Below are 17,269 nucleotides of genomic sequence, written 5' to 3'. Positions count from 1 at the left end.
AAGATCCAAAATGTCCTCATTCGTCAGGCGGGGAGTGGTGCTGACTGCTGGCTGGCAACTGCCTCATGTGAGACTTCACGTGGCTGCTCGAGTGTCCTCACAGCGCAGCGGTGGCTGGGTTCTAATATGGTGCGTTCCGAGCACCGAGGTGAAAGCTGCAGATCTGTGACGGCAGAGCCCAGAAAGCTACAGTGTCACATCCAACACATCCTACTGGTCAAAGGAGTTACACGCCAGCCCAGATCCGAGGGAGAGGAAGCAACCACCACCTTTCAATGGGAGGAGTGTCAAGGAATGTGCAGTCGTGTTTAATACACCACAGTCTAGTCTCTGTCCACGGATTTATATTCCTATTTATATGAAGCAAGCCTTCCCTCCCCCAACACACACACAAAGTTTTATCCCCACTACGGCATCAAGGTCAGGCTTCAAGTCCAGGATCTTGCCACCTAAATCAGGTCTGCGATGCTATGAGACAATACCCTTAGGATTCTTAGAGCCTTTCTGTCTAGCTGAGACAATCTAGGGGCACTGCCTTAAATCCTTTGAAATCTTAATACAAGGTCTTACAGCTGTGTCCTGGCTTTTATTTTTACCTTGAGACCAAGTGTTACTGTCAGTAGTGCTCTAGATCTGATCTTTCTTACTTCCCTTTTGCTGGGTAGAGAAGCTGGCCATGAGAAACAGTTTTATTTACAACCCTAGAAAATTCTCCTTCGGAAATATTTCCTCTAAAGTCTACTTAAAATCTGAACAGTCTCTTTTTAAATTCATCTTTGCAATACTTTCATTATAGGTGGTTAAAAAAAGAAGTTAACTGGCACTTCAATATTCTGCTGGAAAAAACCTCCTAAGCTAGATCTAAAAATTCATTAGGTTCATTTTCAATCTTCCATGTTATTATAAGGGGACTATCTTGCTGATTTTTCTCTCACTCTAAAAAAAGAAGGCTATTATTTTATATTCACCAATAGCAGTTCCCTTACTGTTCTTCCAGCCAACTTTTGTTTTTTAATCTGCATGTGAGGATATGTTTTTATTGATTTTTAGAGAGAAAGGAAGAGAAACATCAATGTGAGAGAGAAACATCGATCAGTTGCCTCCCTATGGGCCCTGACCAGTGATGGAACCTAAAACCTAGGTAAGAATCCTGACTGGAAATGGAACCTACAACCTTTTGGTGTAAGGGATGATGCTCCAACCAACTCAGACACCCGTCCAGGGCCCAGCCAACATTTAATAGCCTTCTTACTGCCCTGCAGGTCTTCACTGCCATCTGGTCTCAAAGCCGATACCAGATGTTTTGTTATGGCTGCACCGCCCTTCTAGGTACCAGTTGTTGTTTTGGCTATTTATTGCTATGTAACAAACCATCCCAAAACTCAGCAGCTAAAATAACCATTTATCCTTTCTCATGAATCTGTGGGATGATGAGGCAGTCTGTTCCACATGGTGTTGGCTTCAGTACTGGGATGGCTGGCAGGTCCAAAACGCCTCAATCACAGAGCTGGCACTTGGGCAGGCTGCTGGCCTGAGCTCGGCTTGGGCTGATGACCAGGGGCCTGGCTGCTCCCCCACATGGCTGTGTAGGCTTTCTCACAGCAAGGCGTCTCAGTTCTAAGAAGGAACCTTTCAAGCACACGAAAGAAGCTACAAATCTCTTTAGTCCAGCCTTAGAAAGAACTCACATCGTATCTGTCACATTGGATTGATCCCAAAAGGAAAAAGAGCCAGGTCAGATCCAAAGGCTGGGGTGGAGGGTGGGGGCACACGACAGGGTCTATCTCAGAATCGCAAAATATCTGCAGCCATCTTCGATCCCCCGTAGGAAGTTGTGAGTATTTAAGTAGTAGGTAGTGCCGGAGAAATGAATTAACTCTTTGAGGGCACGAATTTAGTGAGTGAATAACAGAACTTTTCTCCCCTAGATGATATATTAGATGAAGAACAACTACCTGACACCGAACAATAAAGGGGCATAGGGAGCGGGGTCAGTGAAATAAAGGGGAAGCAGTGTTTCTGGAGTACAAAAGTCAAGAGCTTCAAGGAAAGAATCTCACATCGTAGTCCAATAACACAGAGAAACCAAAAGAGCATGTGTGACTACCATTCTGCAGCTTCTTACCCAAAGCAGGAGAGCGGTGATGGGTCTATGAAACAATCATAAATAAGATTCTAAATATTAAGAAAATAACCCTACTCATATAAGGCACCGGGAGAAAGTTACTGAATACGACAATTGAAACCATGGGAACAATCCTAATAAAAGCTGAGTTGTTCTGAATTTTAAGGAACATTGTTTTACTTTTCCTTGTTTCTCATGGTCATGGAATACATCATGTATTTAATAAATAGATAAATAAACAAATAAATTTTTTAAAGGTAGACTGCCATGTGCAGCACCTCATTTAGATGTGTCTGGAGTCTTGGAAGCTTGACTACCCTATGTTCTCCTACAGATGAACCTTGAGAGCTTGATTGCAGGTTCTAGCAGGGGAGCGCAGCCACTCATATATCCTTAACTGAAGATCAGTCCCCTCTCCTCTTCCTGCTTTGGGAGAGATGCACACAGATCAGTGAGGGAGGAAGGGGACACCCACCTAGCCAGCCAGATCAGCCGAATCAATCCTGGCGATCAATGGGGTGACAGATGTCCAGCCAGATCTCCCTCATATCCCATCATGTATTTAATTTAGATGGTAATTATATTTTTAGGAAAAGACTTCTAAGTTCTTGGATGTTTTTAGTGAACTACCAAACTAACTAGAACACATTTAAAATAAGAGAAGTTGCAGCCACGTTATTATAGTATTAGTTGTTGAGCATAAGCCACCAGTGGCTGCATAATTCTTAGAGAGAATGTATAACCTCAAACCCTTCACCACTTTCATTGTCCATAAAAATGTTTCCCTGGCCCTCACCTCCACCCCACAAAGCAAGCCATAAAACAGAACCAAACTTGGTGCCTAGGCAGTCTCTTGCGAATCACACATGCTCTCCTTTCAAATGACTCGTTGAAAACAGGGATCATCATTCCATTTGCTTCTCCTAATTCTTCCATAGGTGACCTACCTTTCACAAGACAGAATCATATCGACTATTTACTCTAGGAAGAAACCATAGAGACCAGAGTCCAACTCTTTACAAATAAGGAACCTGAAATTCATAGGTGTTCAAGTGGCTTCTCGAGGGTCAAAGGGCTTATGGCCAGGTTTCCTAATTTGAAAAGAACTGGATGGTTAGTAGTACTGATTCTGGCCATGAAGCCTAATTAATCATAGACCTTCCTAATAAAAATAAAAAAGAGTTTTGGAACATGAAGTTGTAAACATAGTCCAGAACAATTCTATGTTATAATTCTTCAACTATAATTCAAAATGAGATTTTTTTTTTTTTTTTTTGGCTAATCTTAACCCTTTCTCTAAAGTTAACATTTATATGCACTCAGTTATGGAGGCTAGAACTATAAAGGCGTACCAAAGAGACACGAGGCCTTGTTTCTGCTTTCATAGGATTTAGGTTCCTATTGTGGAGAGAAAACACGCATAGTTGAGAGCACCCCCATCTCGTCCTGGCACTTCAGTGTCAATATGAGTGAGAAGAAGGCTAAACCTAAAAAGTACTACATTTTAGTTCCATACTAACAAAATAACCCAAGAGAATGGGTGAAACATGAATGAACAACAGCATTTGCCAAAGAGTCATCAGAACTTTAATCTGTTCATGCAACAAATATTCACAATGCCTACTAGGGGCCGGGGGCAGTTCTAAGTGGTCAGGGAAATACAGGTATGTAAGATAGACAAGACCCCTGCTCTCAGCGACCTTACTGGGTAGTAAGGAAAGAGAGACAGTAACCAAATAGACAACACAATAAAATCAGAAATATCATGAAGACTTTAGATTGGACGGTCAGGGAAGGCCTCTTTAGAGGGACTGCCCCTAAAGCATAGATCTAAAGGGAGCCAGACATGTGATGATGCTGTTGGAAGATCATTCCTGGAAGGAGCAAGACGCTTAGGCTGTGTGAGGATCAGAAAGGAGGGCATTTTGCTAGAATGTCAGGAGCCTGTGGAAAGAAGGAGAGTGACAGAGGGCTTGCAGCCAAGGTAGAGTTTGGATTATAAACAGTTCAGGAGTGACAGAAAAGCCACTGAAGAGTCATAAGTGGAGGAAGAGCTGACGATGATAGCTTTTAAAAATTTATAGTCGTCAATGAATCAGCAGGGAAACATGGATATACTCAAGAAGTCAAAGGACCAATATCTTCATCTAGAATACAAAGGAACAGACCTACTGTCCTCTGACTATACATTCAGAACTGGGTGACACTTTTAAGACATATTTGTATCCATAACACTAGGGAATCACACTATTTAATACAGTGTATAAATTAATCATTTATTATGTCAAAGTCAAAAGCTCTGCACATCACTAATTTCAGATTAATCTTCTACAACTATAAAACAAGAATGACATTTAGAGGAAGCAACAGAGCACAGGACTTACTTATTTCTGACTTACCTACTCTAGGAAAACAGGCCATCTACTACTTATGGAAAGACAGCAAACCAATTCTATGCATTAAAAATACTACCTTAAACAAAAATCAGAAAAATATAGACATAGAGTCATGCAGTCTAAGTCTTTCATAGACATTTATTATATTCTTTAGCTTTTTAATATTAAAAATGACACATATCAAACACACACACACACACACACACACACACACGCACACATGCACTTCCCTATATACAAAACTAACAAAGCACAGTAAGATAACATTTTACCAAAATTTATACAGATTTAATTTTCGGTTTAACGGGTTTAAAAACATCAAAAGTATTTTACTCAAACCATTTATAAAAATAGTGATTTTTTTTTTTACATACTAAGCATTCAGTATTTGTTTGCCTCAAGCTACCAATGTAATAGTAATTATCTTTACCATGTGTTCACAATTCAGAATGTTAATCTTACCCTATGAATGCTGGTCAACTGGAAACTCTGCAATTAGTTTCTCTCTGAAAAATTCCTAAAGAGAAATCATAAACATATTGTTATATTTTATGCATCACAGGACTCCAACACAATTTATCAATTTATATAGTTCTAAAATTTTCAACATCTATAACAACTTTATAAAACATACAAAAGGTAACTTTAAAAAAAAGTGAGTGTTGTTAAAGAGATCATCTTCTGATCTCTCACAAAAGGTGTTAATTAGTACCCAGGGAAAGAAACAAATCACTGTCACAAATTACAGACTTAATCTCAATCACCATGGCAATTTATAGAGTGTAAAATAGGAACATTAAATTTTTAGTGAAAAATGAGATAAGCATTATATCTGTGGCACCGCTCATTTCATAAATAAAAGATAGAAAAACCCACGGAAAACATCTATGCTTCTTACAGAAAACAGGAAAATATGGGGGTAGGGGAGAAATATTTAGTATTTGAGATTGGTTTCTCCTTCCAGGTTTTTTGTGTGTTTTGTTTTGTTTAATGTTTGCTGGACTGCAGTTTTACACAATTGTGCCACTGTACAATTCAATTGCACAACACTGAGATCTTCTTTGCCTCACCATTTATCACTGGTTTTGTTGATGTTGTTATAGTTTCTCTAAACATACTTCATACATGGGTACGTCACAGTTTACAAAACCATTTTGCTGTGAAATATTGGATTTTTTTCTTTTGATTACTAATAATGCTGTAAACATCTCTGCACTCTGTTCATATGATTTCCTTTGCACAGACTTCGAAAAGTGAGAGTAATGGATCAAAGAGCATAAATATTTTAAGGCCTCTGATATGTAACATCAAATTATTTCCCAAGACAGTTATGCTCATTTTCTTTCCTGTAAACAATATATGAGAACTCTCACCAGATGTGAGAATCAACATTTAAAAAGCACACAACTTCACTAATTCCATGAAAAAATGATTTTATTATTGCTTTATTTTGCATTTCTTTGATGAACTGGGGTTGAACGCTTTCCAGTATATTTTATTACCAAGTTTCATTCCTTTTTTCTATTTCTTCACCTAAACCAGAGGAATATTTTGCTGAGGAGATATAGATGTATAACTTAATGAAAGCTCTCTCATAACGACAACTAGTCATCTCAGAGTGCATCCACTGCAGTCAAGTAAAAAGAAGAACAAAATGTAGTTCAGTTTCTTTATCCAGGCTAACGCCAAATCACTCTAATTTTAGAAACCATAGCAGAAGTTATCGCCTTTCTTCCTCCCCAGCAGCAAGCAAAAGTACAAGCTGGAAGGATGAGAGGGCAAAAATACTAAATGCAATGCTTCTTAGAACAGAACAGCCCATGTTAGGCAGGATGAAAACAGGCCTGGGCTCACTGTGATTCTGCAGACCCAGCTGCCCAGATAGCATCAGTGGCTTCTCCAGTTTGCTATGCTAATGAGTGTTACGAAACTGGCATTACCTACTCCCTCAAGGACATTCTCTTTCCCAAGCAGCAGGACAACCGACATGTATTTTCACCTAAAAAGTCAATTCCAGAAAGTCATCTCCAAATCTGGAAGACAAGCAAAACACTGAGAATCCCCTTTCTCAAGTAAGAGCTCCTTTCCAGAAGATTCCCTAAAAGAGATTCATAAGGGAATACTCCCCAGTGACTATGGATCAGGGAACAATAGGCGCAATCAGCCTTTTTGACAGGAAAACAAAGGCCCCAAGGTTTTGACCTTGAAAACTGAGAAGTCTGAATGCCCTTATTTCCTGCTTGTCTGTAGAAATAATGGAGACTGACAAAACAAATGTTTAGTAGTAAAGCAAAAAACCAAAATTTTGGAATCTGAGAATGGCTTTCCATTGGGTGAGTTTGTCTTTTAGTGATAAATTAAATAAAATTTTTAAATTTAAGATTTAGCAAGAAGTCCAGAAGCTCCTCACAGTCACTTGACGTCACTTTGCAGGTCATCAAATATGGCAAGAATCACTGCAATATCACACTTATTCACCTTGCTTTGTGCAAGTCCGTAAGTTTAAGGCTTTTGGTGGTGTGAAATTAAAGTATCTTATTTCATCATTTGAAAGGAACAGTTCACTTTACCATCTGTCCCACCCTGGGATCATCTCCATGAATCACTTCCGTGAGTACCCTGACTGACCTCCAGAGGCTGAATCCCCTGCTCTTCCATCTCTGTCCCTACAGCACTTTACTAATAGTTTTCTCACACTGTGTGACAGTCTGTCATAAGCTATTGCCCCTGGTTCCTTGAAGCCTGGGGCAGTATCCCCAGGACCTAACCCAGTGTCTCTTCCCAGTGCTAGATGATGGCCTGGCTATCCCAGTGGCATCCATGCACAGATTCATCAATGGGGTGCTGAAAACATCTCTGGAAACTTAACTAGATTAAACAAAAATGGTATCTACCAGAACTCTCAGGGATTGTACAGAATGTGGTTAGAAGGAAAGATAAGGATTCTGCTATTTTCCTTCTGGTCAGTTGAGATCCTGGGAACGGGCAGAGGGGGAACCAGAGGGCCTCTTTGGCGACTCTCCCCCCTCTCGTAGAGCGCTTGTGTTCTCCTCTTAAAAATGTCATGAACAAGTATTTAAAGAATAACAGTCTGAAGTGACATCAGATCACTAGGCTGCCCAGGGTAACAAGTTATTAGCTCACCTAGAGTGAACCCATATGTAGTCCTAACCCTGTCCTCACCATAAAAAAAAAATCGTAAATAATTACTGAGTGAACACATAATACCAGGTCAGGATAATACCCGGTTAGGAACCAAGGGTGTGAAGGAGGCGGCCTGGCTCTCTGAAAGATCTGAGAACACATTGGTGCATTTGCACGATGGGTCTGGAACGGGGGGGGGCAAAACAAACTGGAGGGGACAGAGCTTCACACATTTCCATCACCCTAGGACAGGTACAGAGATTGAGAAGCAGAGGCCAAACCTTCACCCTACAGGGAGAAAGGAGGAAAATTCACAGTTGACAACTTCCCCACCAAACATGACATCTAACAAATCTGAACGGAGAACTGCCGTCAAACTCAGCATGACCAGCTGCTTTATAGTGATGGTGAGTCATTTTAAATCAGTGATGGACCACTGGATAAATGCCACAGCATTCCTAAATGACCTTAATATCTTATCAAATTATAATTACAGTTCTTCTCTTGTGCAAGTCAACAGTATAATGCAACAGGAATAATGCTGGAGCCAGTGGAATTATCAAGTTATTACCCAAGCAAGGATGGTGTGTACCATGCCCTGTCCACCTTCCCCCAAGACGAGGGACTCTAGGATGGCAAGGACATTTCCTGTTTCCCAGGGCCTGCTGCATAGCAGGTGCTCTATATGTATTATAATTCCTGAACCCTGTAAGCTATGACCAAACTGACAACACTGCATGTCCTTGGATGGTTTTAGTCTTATAAAATTAATAATTTTTGATAGTGATCACTGTAAAGATTGCTACATCTAGTATAACATATTCTTAACCCAATGACAAAAATCAAATTGCCAGTTACTGCAAATCAGCCTAAAGTTTAGCTTGAGCTAATTTCTGACCATAAAACACAAAGGTTTAATGTTCACCCAGTAGTAAATGACCACTAAACACAAAAGATGTTTAAAATGGACACTGCTGCCCACTAACCCCCAAAACATGTAATTGCTCCATACCTCACGCTTCTTCAGCACTTAGAGAGTTCTGATCGTTCTACTACACTGCCACTGAACTGCATCACAAAGAGCTGGTTAGATACCTTTCTGCCTTTCACTTCGAGCTTTTAGAAGAGTTCAGTGTTCAGGACAGGACCTAACACACACGAGACTCTCAATAATTATTTGTTGAATGGAAAAAGGTGGTGGGAGATGGAAAGGGGAAGGCTATGATTTACTGTGTACTTAGGTAGGTATTATGATCTAAACTCTAAAGGTGAGAAAGCTGAGGAGACTGGAGAAACTAAGAAACTTGTTCAAGCTCACAAAACAAACACAGAATTCACACCAGCTCTAGGAGCCATCTGCTATACTGCCTCTCCAATGAGCTATATAAAATGGAGTTTTATATAGAATATGACATCCGTCTTTTTAAAAAATCAGCAATCTATCTTTTAGAGGGACTACAAAACACAATCTAAAAGAAAATCAGGTTGATATAGTTTTTCTAGCTCATTACTCAGTATTCCATTTTGTGAAACAGAATCAACAAGTTCTCCCTCCCTCCATCCTGCCTGCCTCTATTAAGTAATTATGATCAACATTAAGATAGCAGAGCAAGGGTGCATCCTGCCTGCACAACCTCCTACAGAGAAACATTTACCTACCAATTTAATGAAAAGAGGAATATCCGGAGTTTAATCTGTACTTATATATTGTTTTACATGGCTTTTCTTCCTGCCTTCCTATTAAAATGTGGGTCAAATAAATTAATACCATTATCGCCAAAATATAACCTTCTTTCTGAATGGCTTAATAAAGGAGCATCACATGACCTCAATTTGTTGTTACTTCCAATCTGTTACTTTGTTAGGTCTAGTTCTGATCCTCAAATTCTTATGAATATTTGAGAGACCTGGAAAGAAGTGTAGCCAAATGGTTAAGATCAAATTCTGACTTTGTCATCTACCATCTGCTTGACCTTAGATAAGCTAAGTATCAATTTTCTTATCTGTAAAATAGATATTAATGAACTTGTTTCAAGAAGTAAATGAGGTAACTATAAATCAAATGCTTAGCACAGCAGCAGGTACAAAGTAAGTGCTCAAAGTGGTAATTTATCAACAGAGTAGTAGCTATATCTAAAATTAATCCTTTAAATGTAAGCTTTAAAGTATTATCCTGTAAAGAGAAACTAGATTGGATGTTAGGGGGGTTGGTTCTCCACTTAAATCAGTAATTTCCACACCAGATTTTGCAATATATCACATGATTCCAGTTACTACTGCAGTGTTACAAAATATAAATGTAAATTACCCAAATTTTTAATATATGGCCCATAGGAAAGACAAATTATTGTAAAGCCAAACTAACACATAATGATACAACTTTTTAAAAGAAATTACCCTGTGAAAGTAACCTCCACTTTTCAAGCAATGTCTGTCCCCACAATTGAGATCCATGCTGCAGACAAGACAGATAGAGCCAATGTCACCCAAGCAAAGGCCATGTTTCCTGGATTCCACTTTCCCATGAGTTGACTAATTGCAGCTGGAGCTAGGGGACACCTAATCTGAAGACTCCTCTGGAGTGGTGAGAATTGCACAGGGCTTTAAAGGAAAAAATGGACAGCACCTGGAAAAACATTAACTCCAAGAAAAATGATGTTGCTCTTGCTAAAAAGAAAGTAAAAGTGAGTCGTAGCAAGAAAAGATCATCAGGTCAAGCATATAATTAACGAAAGCGATGATTTTAACTGGAGGTAAAAAGGTAACTGGGAACCATAGAAGGGTCCTAATACAAACCCACCCCCTAAGGAATGGGGTTCACCACATTCAGTCCTTGGCCAGAAGGTGCATATGCGCTCCTGGGGTGACATCCTTTGGTTAAAGATCATCCATCACCTCTGTGTAGATGATTCCCAAAATACACTGTGAGCCAACTCCCTAGCCTTACTCCGAATCATCTCCCCAACGTCTTTGTGGCTATCCGCTGAAATGTGTGTCTGTAGCTCAAACTTAGCATGTCTCCCATTGAATCCGCCATTTCTGCTCCCATCCACATCAAACCTGCTCCTTTTGGGGTCCCTGAATATTGATAGCAACATCGAGGCTGATCACTAAAGGATGCTGAAAGATGACAGCAACATCAAAGCTCAGGCACCCCACCGAAAAGCCTTCTTACCCTCTATTCCCTCAAATCGGTCAGGTCAGCTCTTTTCTTCAACTAGCCCTTTCTTCTGCATCCTTAATACCACTGCCGGGGGTGGAGCCTGCCCCATCTTTTAGGAGGACAACTGAAATACCCTTCTCTCTTGCCCTTCTCAGTCCCGTTTCCATATTGCAGCCAAAGAGCTTTTTCTAAAACATATCACCTCCCGATTTGCTCTTTGTTGTTATAAAGACAAAATACTGTCTCAGGGAGGCGTGGGGAGGTCTGGCAATGGCACTTGATGAAAACAAGCGCTACCCAGCTTCTCTCATTGTTTTATTAGATCTTGTTATTTCCTGCCCAGGAATGCTAGAGTTTGACCCCAGAGGGCTGGGCACACTGAATCACATATTCTGTGATCGCTGTAACCATCCCTCACCTGAGGATAGCTGGGATAGAAGGAAAGGATGCTTTACCACGTGGCTCACGGGGGCACACACTCAACCTCCCAAGTTAGTATGGCCACCACTAACCTCAGCCACGTGGTCTATGCCATGGATTCTGACAGTTTCAACTACAGAAGGGATTTTTCAAGTCTCTAAGCACTTTCTATCTACATGTTACTGGTGTCTATGTTCCCAGATACTGGGCATTTTCACAGAAGTTTGCTTCTACTTCACGGTCAGCAGCAGTCAATTCTGGGAATATAGTGATTGCTCCTCCTGCTGACATGTTGCCCTGGAAATGTTTTGAGCTGCTTTAGGCAAGTGCAAACTGCCTGATTTTACTTTATTTTTATACCTTTTGTATACAAAGCCCCCCAATCCTGGGGGCCTTGTTGTCTGAGTGAAGCCTCAGGTTCTCCACTCCCCCCACAAGCGGGAGTGAGAGACAGGCTGGTTTTCCATGGCTGCAGTGTGGAAGATCTGTCCTGCCAGGAATCCCAGGTCTGCCTCCACCACCGTCCGCATGGGCTTAGGCCAATCACTCACTCAATCCAGGCCTTCCTGTCCTTGGCTTCATAACATGGACAGTCATACTGGCCCTCAGAGCTGACAGCAGTGGTAAAATAAATATTGTGAAGTACTTTGGAATCATTCAAGTGGCACATAAATGTAAAGGGGAACTCACAAAGAAAGCCAATTCTTTCGCTGGTAAAATAATTTTAAAAGATGATGAGAATGGCCTTGGAACATTATCTTAAATTGAAACAAAACAATCCATGAAGTGAGCTTTATCTACCACCATTCTGGTTCCAAGGAAACAAAACAGCAAGTGTTACGAGGTCACTGACACCTCCTAACATTTAAATCTTACTGCAAAGTCAAAAGGAAGTTTGGGAAAAGGCCCAGGGGTCCAGGTAGAACTATGTGGCCGAAACACAGAACTGCAGGGTTAGAAGATGACTTGAGTGGAAGATTATTCTCCCAATCCACCTGGAAATAATGGACTGATATGGACCATTTACATTCTATCAACTGGGGATTTAAAAAGAAAGAAAGAAAACAAAAACACCCACAACCTTTGGCTCACGGTGCCAATGAAGTGCAGCCGGTTTATGTGAGCAACCCAGAGAGATCCCCGTCAGCCAACACTGCTTATCTCTTCAGGCTCCTACCCACCCCCCCAAAGAACATGTGGTACGTGAAGCATTGGGAAAGAACGCTGTAAGAGAAAGTCTGTTTAGAAACAACAGGCTCTTATGTCATCTATTATTTCAGGTAAAAAGTCCACTTTCACCTGGGTGTTAAATCAACACTTCGTATTTACAACTCGGTTAATGGCTGCCGGCCAAACTCCCTGGTTTCCATTTGCTCCTTCACTGGAGCAGGACAAAGTCTGGTTTACATTTAGGGTAAACACAGTGAGACGTCTTTTTTTTCTGACGTGAGTTTCTCTCACACGAACTGTCTTACAGTGCGATCCTATTCTGGTACGAGTTAGTGTCAGACTCCACAGGTTTAAGGGTTCAGTCCCACAAGACTGTCCCTACTTCAGACACAAGTCACAAGTCCTGGTATCTAGACTACCCACCTTTCGGTATGACTTGATGACAAATTCAGGGGTTCCCACAACCCCCTCCTTAAGTTCAATATTTCATGAGAACATAAAACAACTCATAGAACTCAGGACAACTCTTTACCTAGCATTACTGTTTTCTTGTAAAGGATACAAGTCAGGAAAGGCCAAGTGGAAGAGATGCATGCATAGAGCGAGGTATTTTGTGGAGGTGGAGGGATGGACCTTACAAGCCTTCTCCAGGCCCTACACCCTGCCGCAGCGCCTCAATCTGTTCGCCAACCTGGAAGCTCCCTAATCCTGTGGTCTAGGGGTGTTTATGGAAGTTTCATTACGAAGGCATGATTGATTAAACTGCTGGCCATTGGGTATTGAAAATCTCCAGCCCCTCTCCCCTTTCCAGAGGTCAGGGGTAGGCTGAAAGTTCCAATCCTCTAATCACACAATGGGTTCCTTTGGAGACCAGCCGCCATCCTGGAGCTATCTAGAGGCCCACCAAGAATCACACCATTAACATAATCTCAGGTATGGTTGAAAGGGGCTCATGACGAGCAATAAAAGATGCTCCTACCACGGCATTTCAAGGGTTTTAGGAGCTCTTATGCCAGGAACCAGGGGCAAAGGCTAAACATATGTTTCTAATTATATGACTTGTAGTATGTCACTGCATAAGAACAGTTTCACACACGGACTAATTCTTATGCAAAGTAGTTGCAATTTGAAACAGTGCCAAGTAGTCCACTTAGAAGGTCAAGCTCCCCTTCAAGGCCCAAACAGGGCAGGCATTTAAGCCATTGCCATCCTGAGTTAATGACTTATAGAAGTTACTTTCTAAGGAATGTCTTCCCTGACCACTCCAACCAAGCCCTTCACAACATGCTCTTTCAGTTCTCCCTCCCTTGTTTTCATAGCTCTTATCACACACTTGAATATAATTGTTTGATTACAGGTTTATTTCTCTCCCACTAAACTACAAGCTCTTTGAGGTCTGTTCTACATGTATCATGTGCATCGTTGCACACCCAGGGCTTAACAGGCAGAAGCTGCTATTAAATATTAAATAAACAAGTGTGGGAGAGGCTGTGGAGAAAAAAGAACCTTCATTCACTGCTGGTGGGACTGTAAACTGGTACAGCCACTATGGAAAACAGCCTGGAGGTTCCTCAAAAATTAAGAATAGAGCTACCATATGACCTAGCAACCCCTCTTCTGGGTATCTACCAGAAAAATTTGAAAATATTCATTTGTAAACATATATGTACCCCTATGTTCACTGCAGCATTATTCACGGTGGCCAAGATATGGAAACAACAGAAGTGTCTTTTGATAGATGATTGGATAAAAAAGATATGGTGCATATACACAATAGAATACTGTTCAGCCATAAGAAAAGATGCAGTACTGCCATTTGTGACAACATGCATGAACCTTGAGAGCATCATGCTAAGTGAAATAAGTCAGACAGAAAAAGTAAAAAACCATATGATTTCACTCATATGTGGGATATAAAACTGAAAGCAACAAATGAACAAACAAAAAAACCAAAAACTCAGACCCAGACAACAGTATGGTGGTTACCAGAGGGTAGGGGGTTGGGGGTAGCAAAGGGTAAAGGGGGTCAGATATATAGTGATGGGAGATGATTTGACTTTGGGTGGCGGGCACACAATGCAATAAACAGATCATGGAAAAATATACTTGAAACCTGTCTGATCTTATTAACCAATGTCACCCCAATAAATTTAATAAAAAATACATTAAATGGCCCGGCAGGAGTGGCTCAGTTGTTTGAGCATTGCTTTGTGCACCAAAAGGTTGCCAGTTCAATTCCCGGTCAGGGCACATACATGGGTTCCAGGTTTGGTCCCTGGTTGGAGCGCATATGGAAGGCAATTGATCAAGATTGATGTTTCTCTCTCTCCCCCCACCCCTTTCTCTCTCTAAGCAAGTCCCCTCTGGCAAGGATTACTTATATATATATATATAGACAAAAGAATAACAATTAGACTCCCTTGCTTGGAGCAAATACCATGACACCTTCCTATTACAGCTACATCATTTTGTTTTCAATTCACCAAATTCGACTTGACATGCAAAGGTCCCTAAATCCTTTAGCAAGTAAAGACTCCATTTGAGCCCTATCAGCAGAGAAGAGGGATTTAGCTTGGCCACAGCATTAAGAGTAATTGGAGGCAGCTCAGGGCAGGGTATATTGAAGTGATAGATAAGGTCAGGCTTCTAAAAGAACCCACAACTAACTAATGGGAATCAGGCAGAATGCCCACATTCCAAAGAAGGTGACAGGTAGGGTTTCTGCACATTGGGCTTCAGAGCTCAGCAGGATCCTGCAGCTTCACTTGGTGTTAGTTAGCAAAAGAGAGAAATCACATTCTCCCTGGGAATGTGGGAGTTTTGATGACTTCCCAAGAGACAGAAGCCACATTCCCCTCCGGAAGCTTAGCCCATGACTTCTAAATCAGTGTGGGGCTTTGTCTGGCTGAGTGACAAATTCAGCTACACATGCATGATCTCTAGTCAAACTTAAGCTTCTCCTCTGTGCATAGCAAATGAATCTAGTTATTTCTTAGCAACCCAACTTGAAAGGCAGAAAGATTGCGCCAAGACAACTAATGGCATGTTTTTTTTCTTCTGTATCTATTTTTTCCTTATTCACCACAAGAAATAATATTTTTCTATTTATATTGGACACCACCATCTGTTTTTACTGTGGAAAGTCTTATCTATTCAAGGGAGGCCAACAACTTAGTCATGTTAGTTGAATAGTTAGAAATGAAGAGGACCCTAGCTACCATCAAGATGTGTCATGGCAAGAGATGTGGCTCTCAAGAGAAAGTGTAAGAGGAATGTCTCATCTTGCATCCACTCTGCCACTGGGTGTACTCAACAATCATGGCCTAGTTTGTGCTAGGTGCAAAGCATCGTCCAAAATGCTACAGGGGGTAGAAAGGTATCAAACTCAAACAGGACCCTAAAAAGGGTGAATATAAGAAAGATCCAACAGATGGATTACATAGTTGTGACTTAAGGCAATATACGCCAAAGGATTAATAGTTATAACATAGAAGTTATGAGTTGGGCCAAGAAAGATGCATAGAATTTATACAGGCGGGAGGTGAAGGAATAAGGGGTTAATAATAGGGCACAGTATTTTAATGTGGAGGAACAAATAAAGAAGGTAGGAGGAAACCAAGAGGAATTTCAGGAGTTGGTGATGAGACATATAGACAGAGTGGTATTTCTGAGACAGAAATAATGAAGACAGGATTAGGAAGCAGATTAGGGTAAAATATTAAAGAAATTTTGGAATGTTAAGCTAAGGACTTTTCAAGACATAGCTCAGACCTTAGCATATAACAGGCACATGAGAAATGATTGGAGTAAAAATATCACTTTTTAGAATTAATAGCTGAATATTCTAATGAAGCAGAAAGGAATTTAGATGTGCTCGCTCAAGCAGCAGGGAATCACGGATGATATCTGAGCAGAGGTATTATTGTGTATTAGGGAAATTAATTTGAAAGCATAGGAAGGGGGTTAGAAAATGAGAGCAAGAAGCCTAATCCTTTATTAGGGCATATATCAGATCACCTTGTAAAATAAAGCATTAATGAAATTCAAAATTAAAGTAGAAATTTTCAAGTAGAAAAATAGTTATGCTTAAAAAATTAAACTATCAGATTAGCCAGTAAAATGATGCAACTGGAAGAAACAATTAGATTTTGAGGGAGCAGATTTTTCCAGAAAGTCTTAATTGGTGTTTTCGAAAGAGAAATGGATTTTATTAGATGGTTTTTTGCTTGTTTGTTTTACACTAAATGGTATCTGAATACTTTGATAAATTACATGCTTTGGGGTAAAAATATAACTTTTAGAATTAATAGCCAAATATTTCATGAACTGCCACATCACACGAGAAAAGTCATTTAAAACACACACACAGAAGGGTGAGAGATATTCTAGTGGCCATGTTAAATACACCATTAGCAAGCCATCATCCTAAGACTATACTGGGCCCTTCCTCTGGAAAAATCATTAGGCATTGTCACTCACTATGCAATCAAACCTCTGTTTAAAATCAAGTTACAATTCCTCTAATTATGGGCCAACATTTCATTTGTTTCATAACTGGTGCCTACTCAAACGGTTCTGTAGATGACTTCACCACAAGGTAACTTAATTAAATTCAGTGCCAAAGAGGTTTTTTGTTTTGTTTTTTTAAAAGAGTTTTCTTTAACCAAATGATTAAAAGTTTAGGCATCAGAAATCCTATTTCTATAAAAATTACATGAACTACATCTAAATCAAACCAAAATGTTTTCACCCATTACAAAACAATATTCTTCTCTCATAAACATTTTATTTAAATATTTCCCAGCAACAGGCTTGTGCGGAAAAACCAGAAAGTGAAACCAAACATGATCC

General features: G+C 40.4%; 1 protein-coding gene across 3 annotated transcripts in view; it reads right to left on the bottom strand.

Annotated features, from left to right (window-relative positions):
* The window catches only part of LRRC8B (leucine rich repeat containing 8 VRAC subunit B), a 74,329-nt gene that overhangs the window by 30,360 nt on the left and 26,700 nt on the right, over positions 1–17,269 (bottom strand). For all 3 annotated transcript variants that reach the window (XM_087820575.1, XM_087820574.1, XM_016197209.2), the window contains exon 2: positions 4,984–5,038. The gene's annotated coding sequence lies outside the window, so the exon portion shown is untranslated. The remainder of the gene's footprint in view (positions 1–4,983; positions 5,039–17,269) is intronic.

This window comes from Miniopterus natalensis, chromosome 9 (genome assembly GCF_054644295.1).
Source record: "Miniopterus natalensis isolate mMinNat1 chromosome 9, mMinNat1.hap1, whole genome shotgun sequence".
NCBI classification, from domain to species: domain Eukaryota; kingdom Metazoa; phylum Chordata; class Mammalia; order Chiroptera; family Miniopteridae; genus Miniopterus; species Miniopterus natalensis.
The sequence above is the reverse complement of the archived record's forward strand: the minus strand, read 5'-3'. Positions and strand labels throughout refer to the sequence as shown.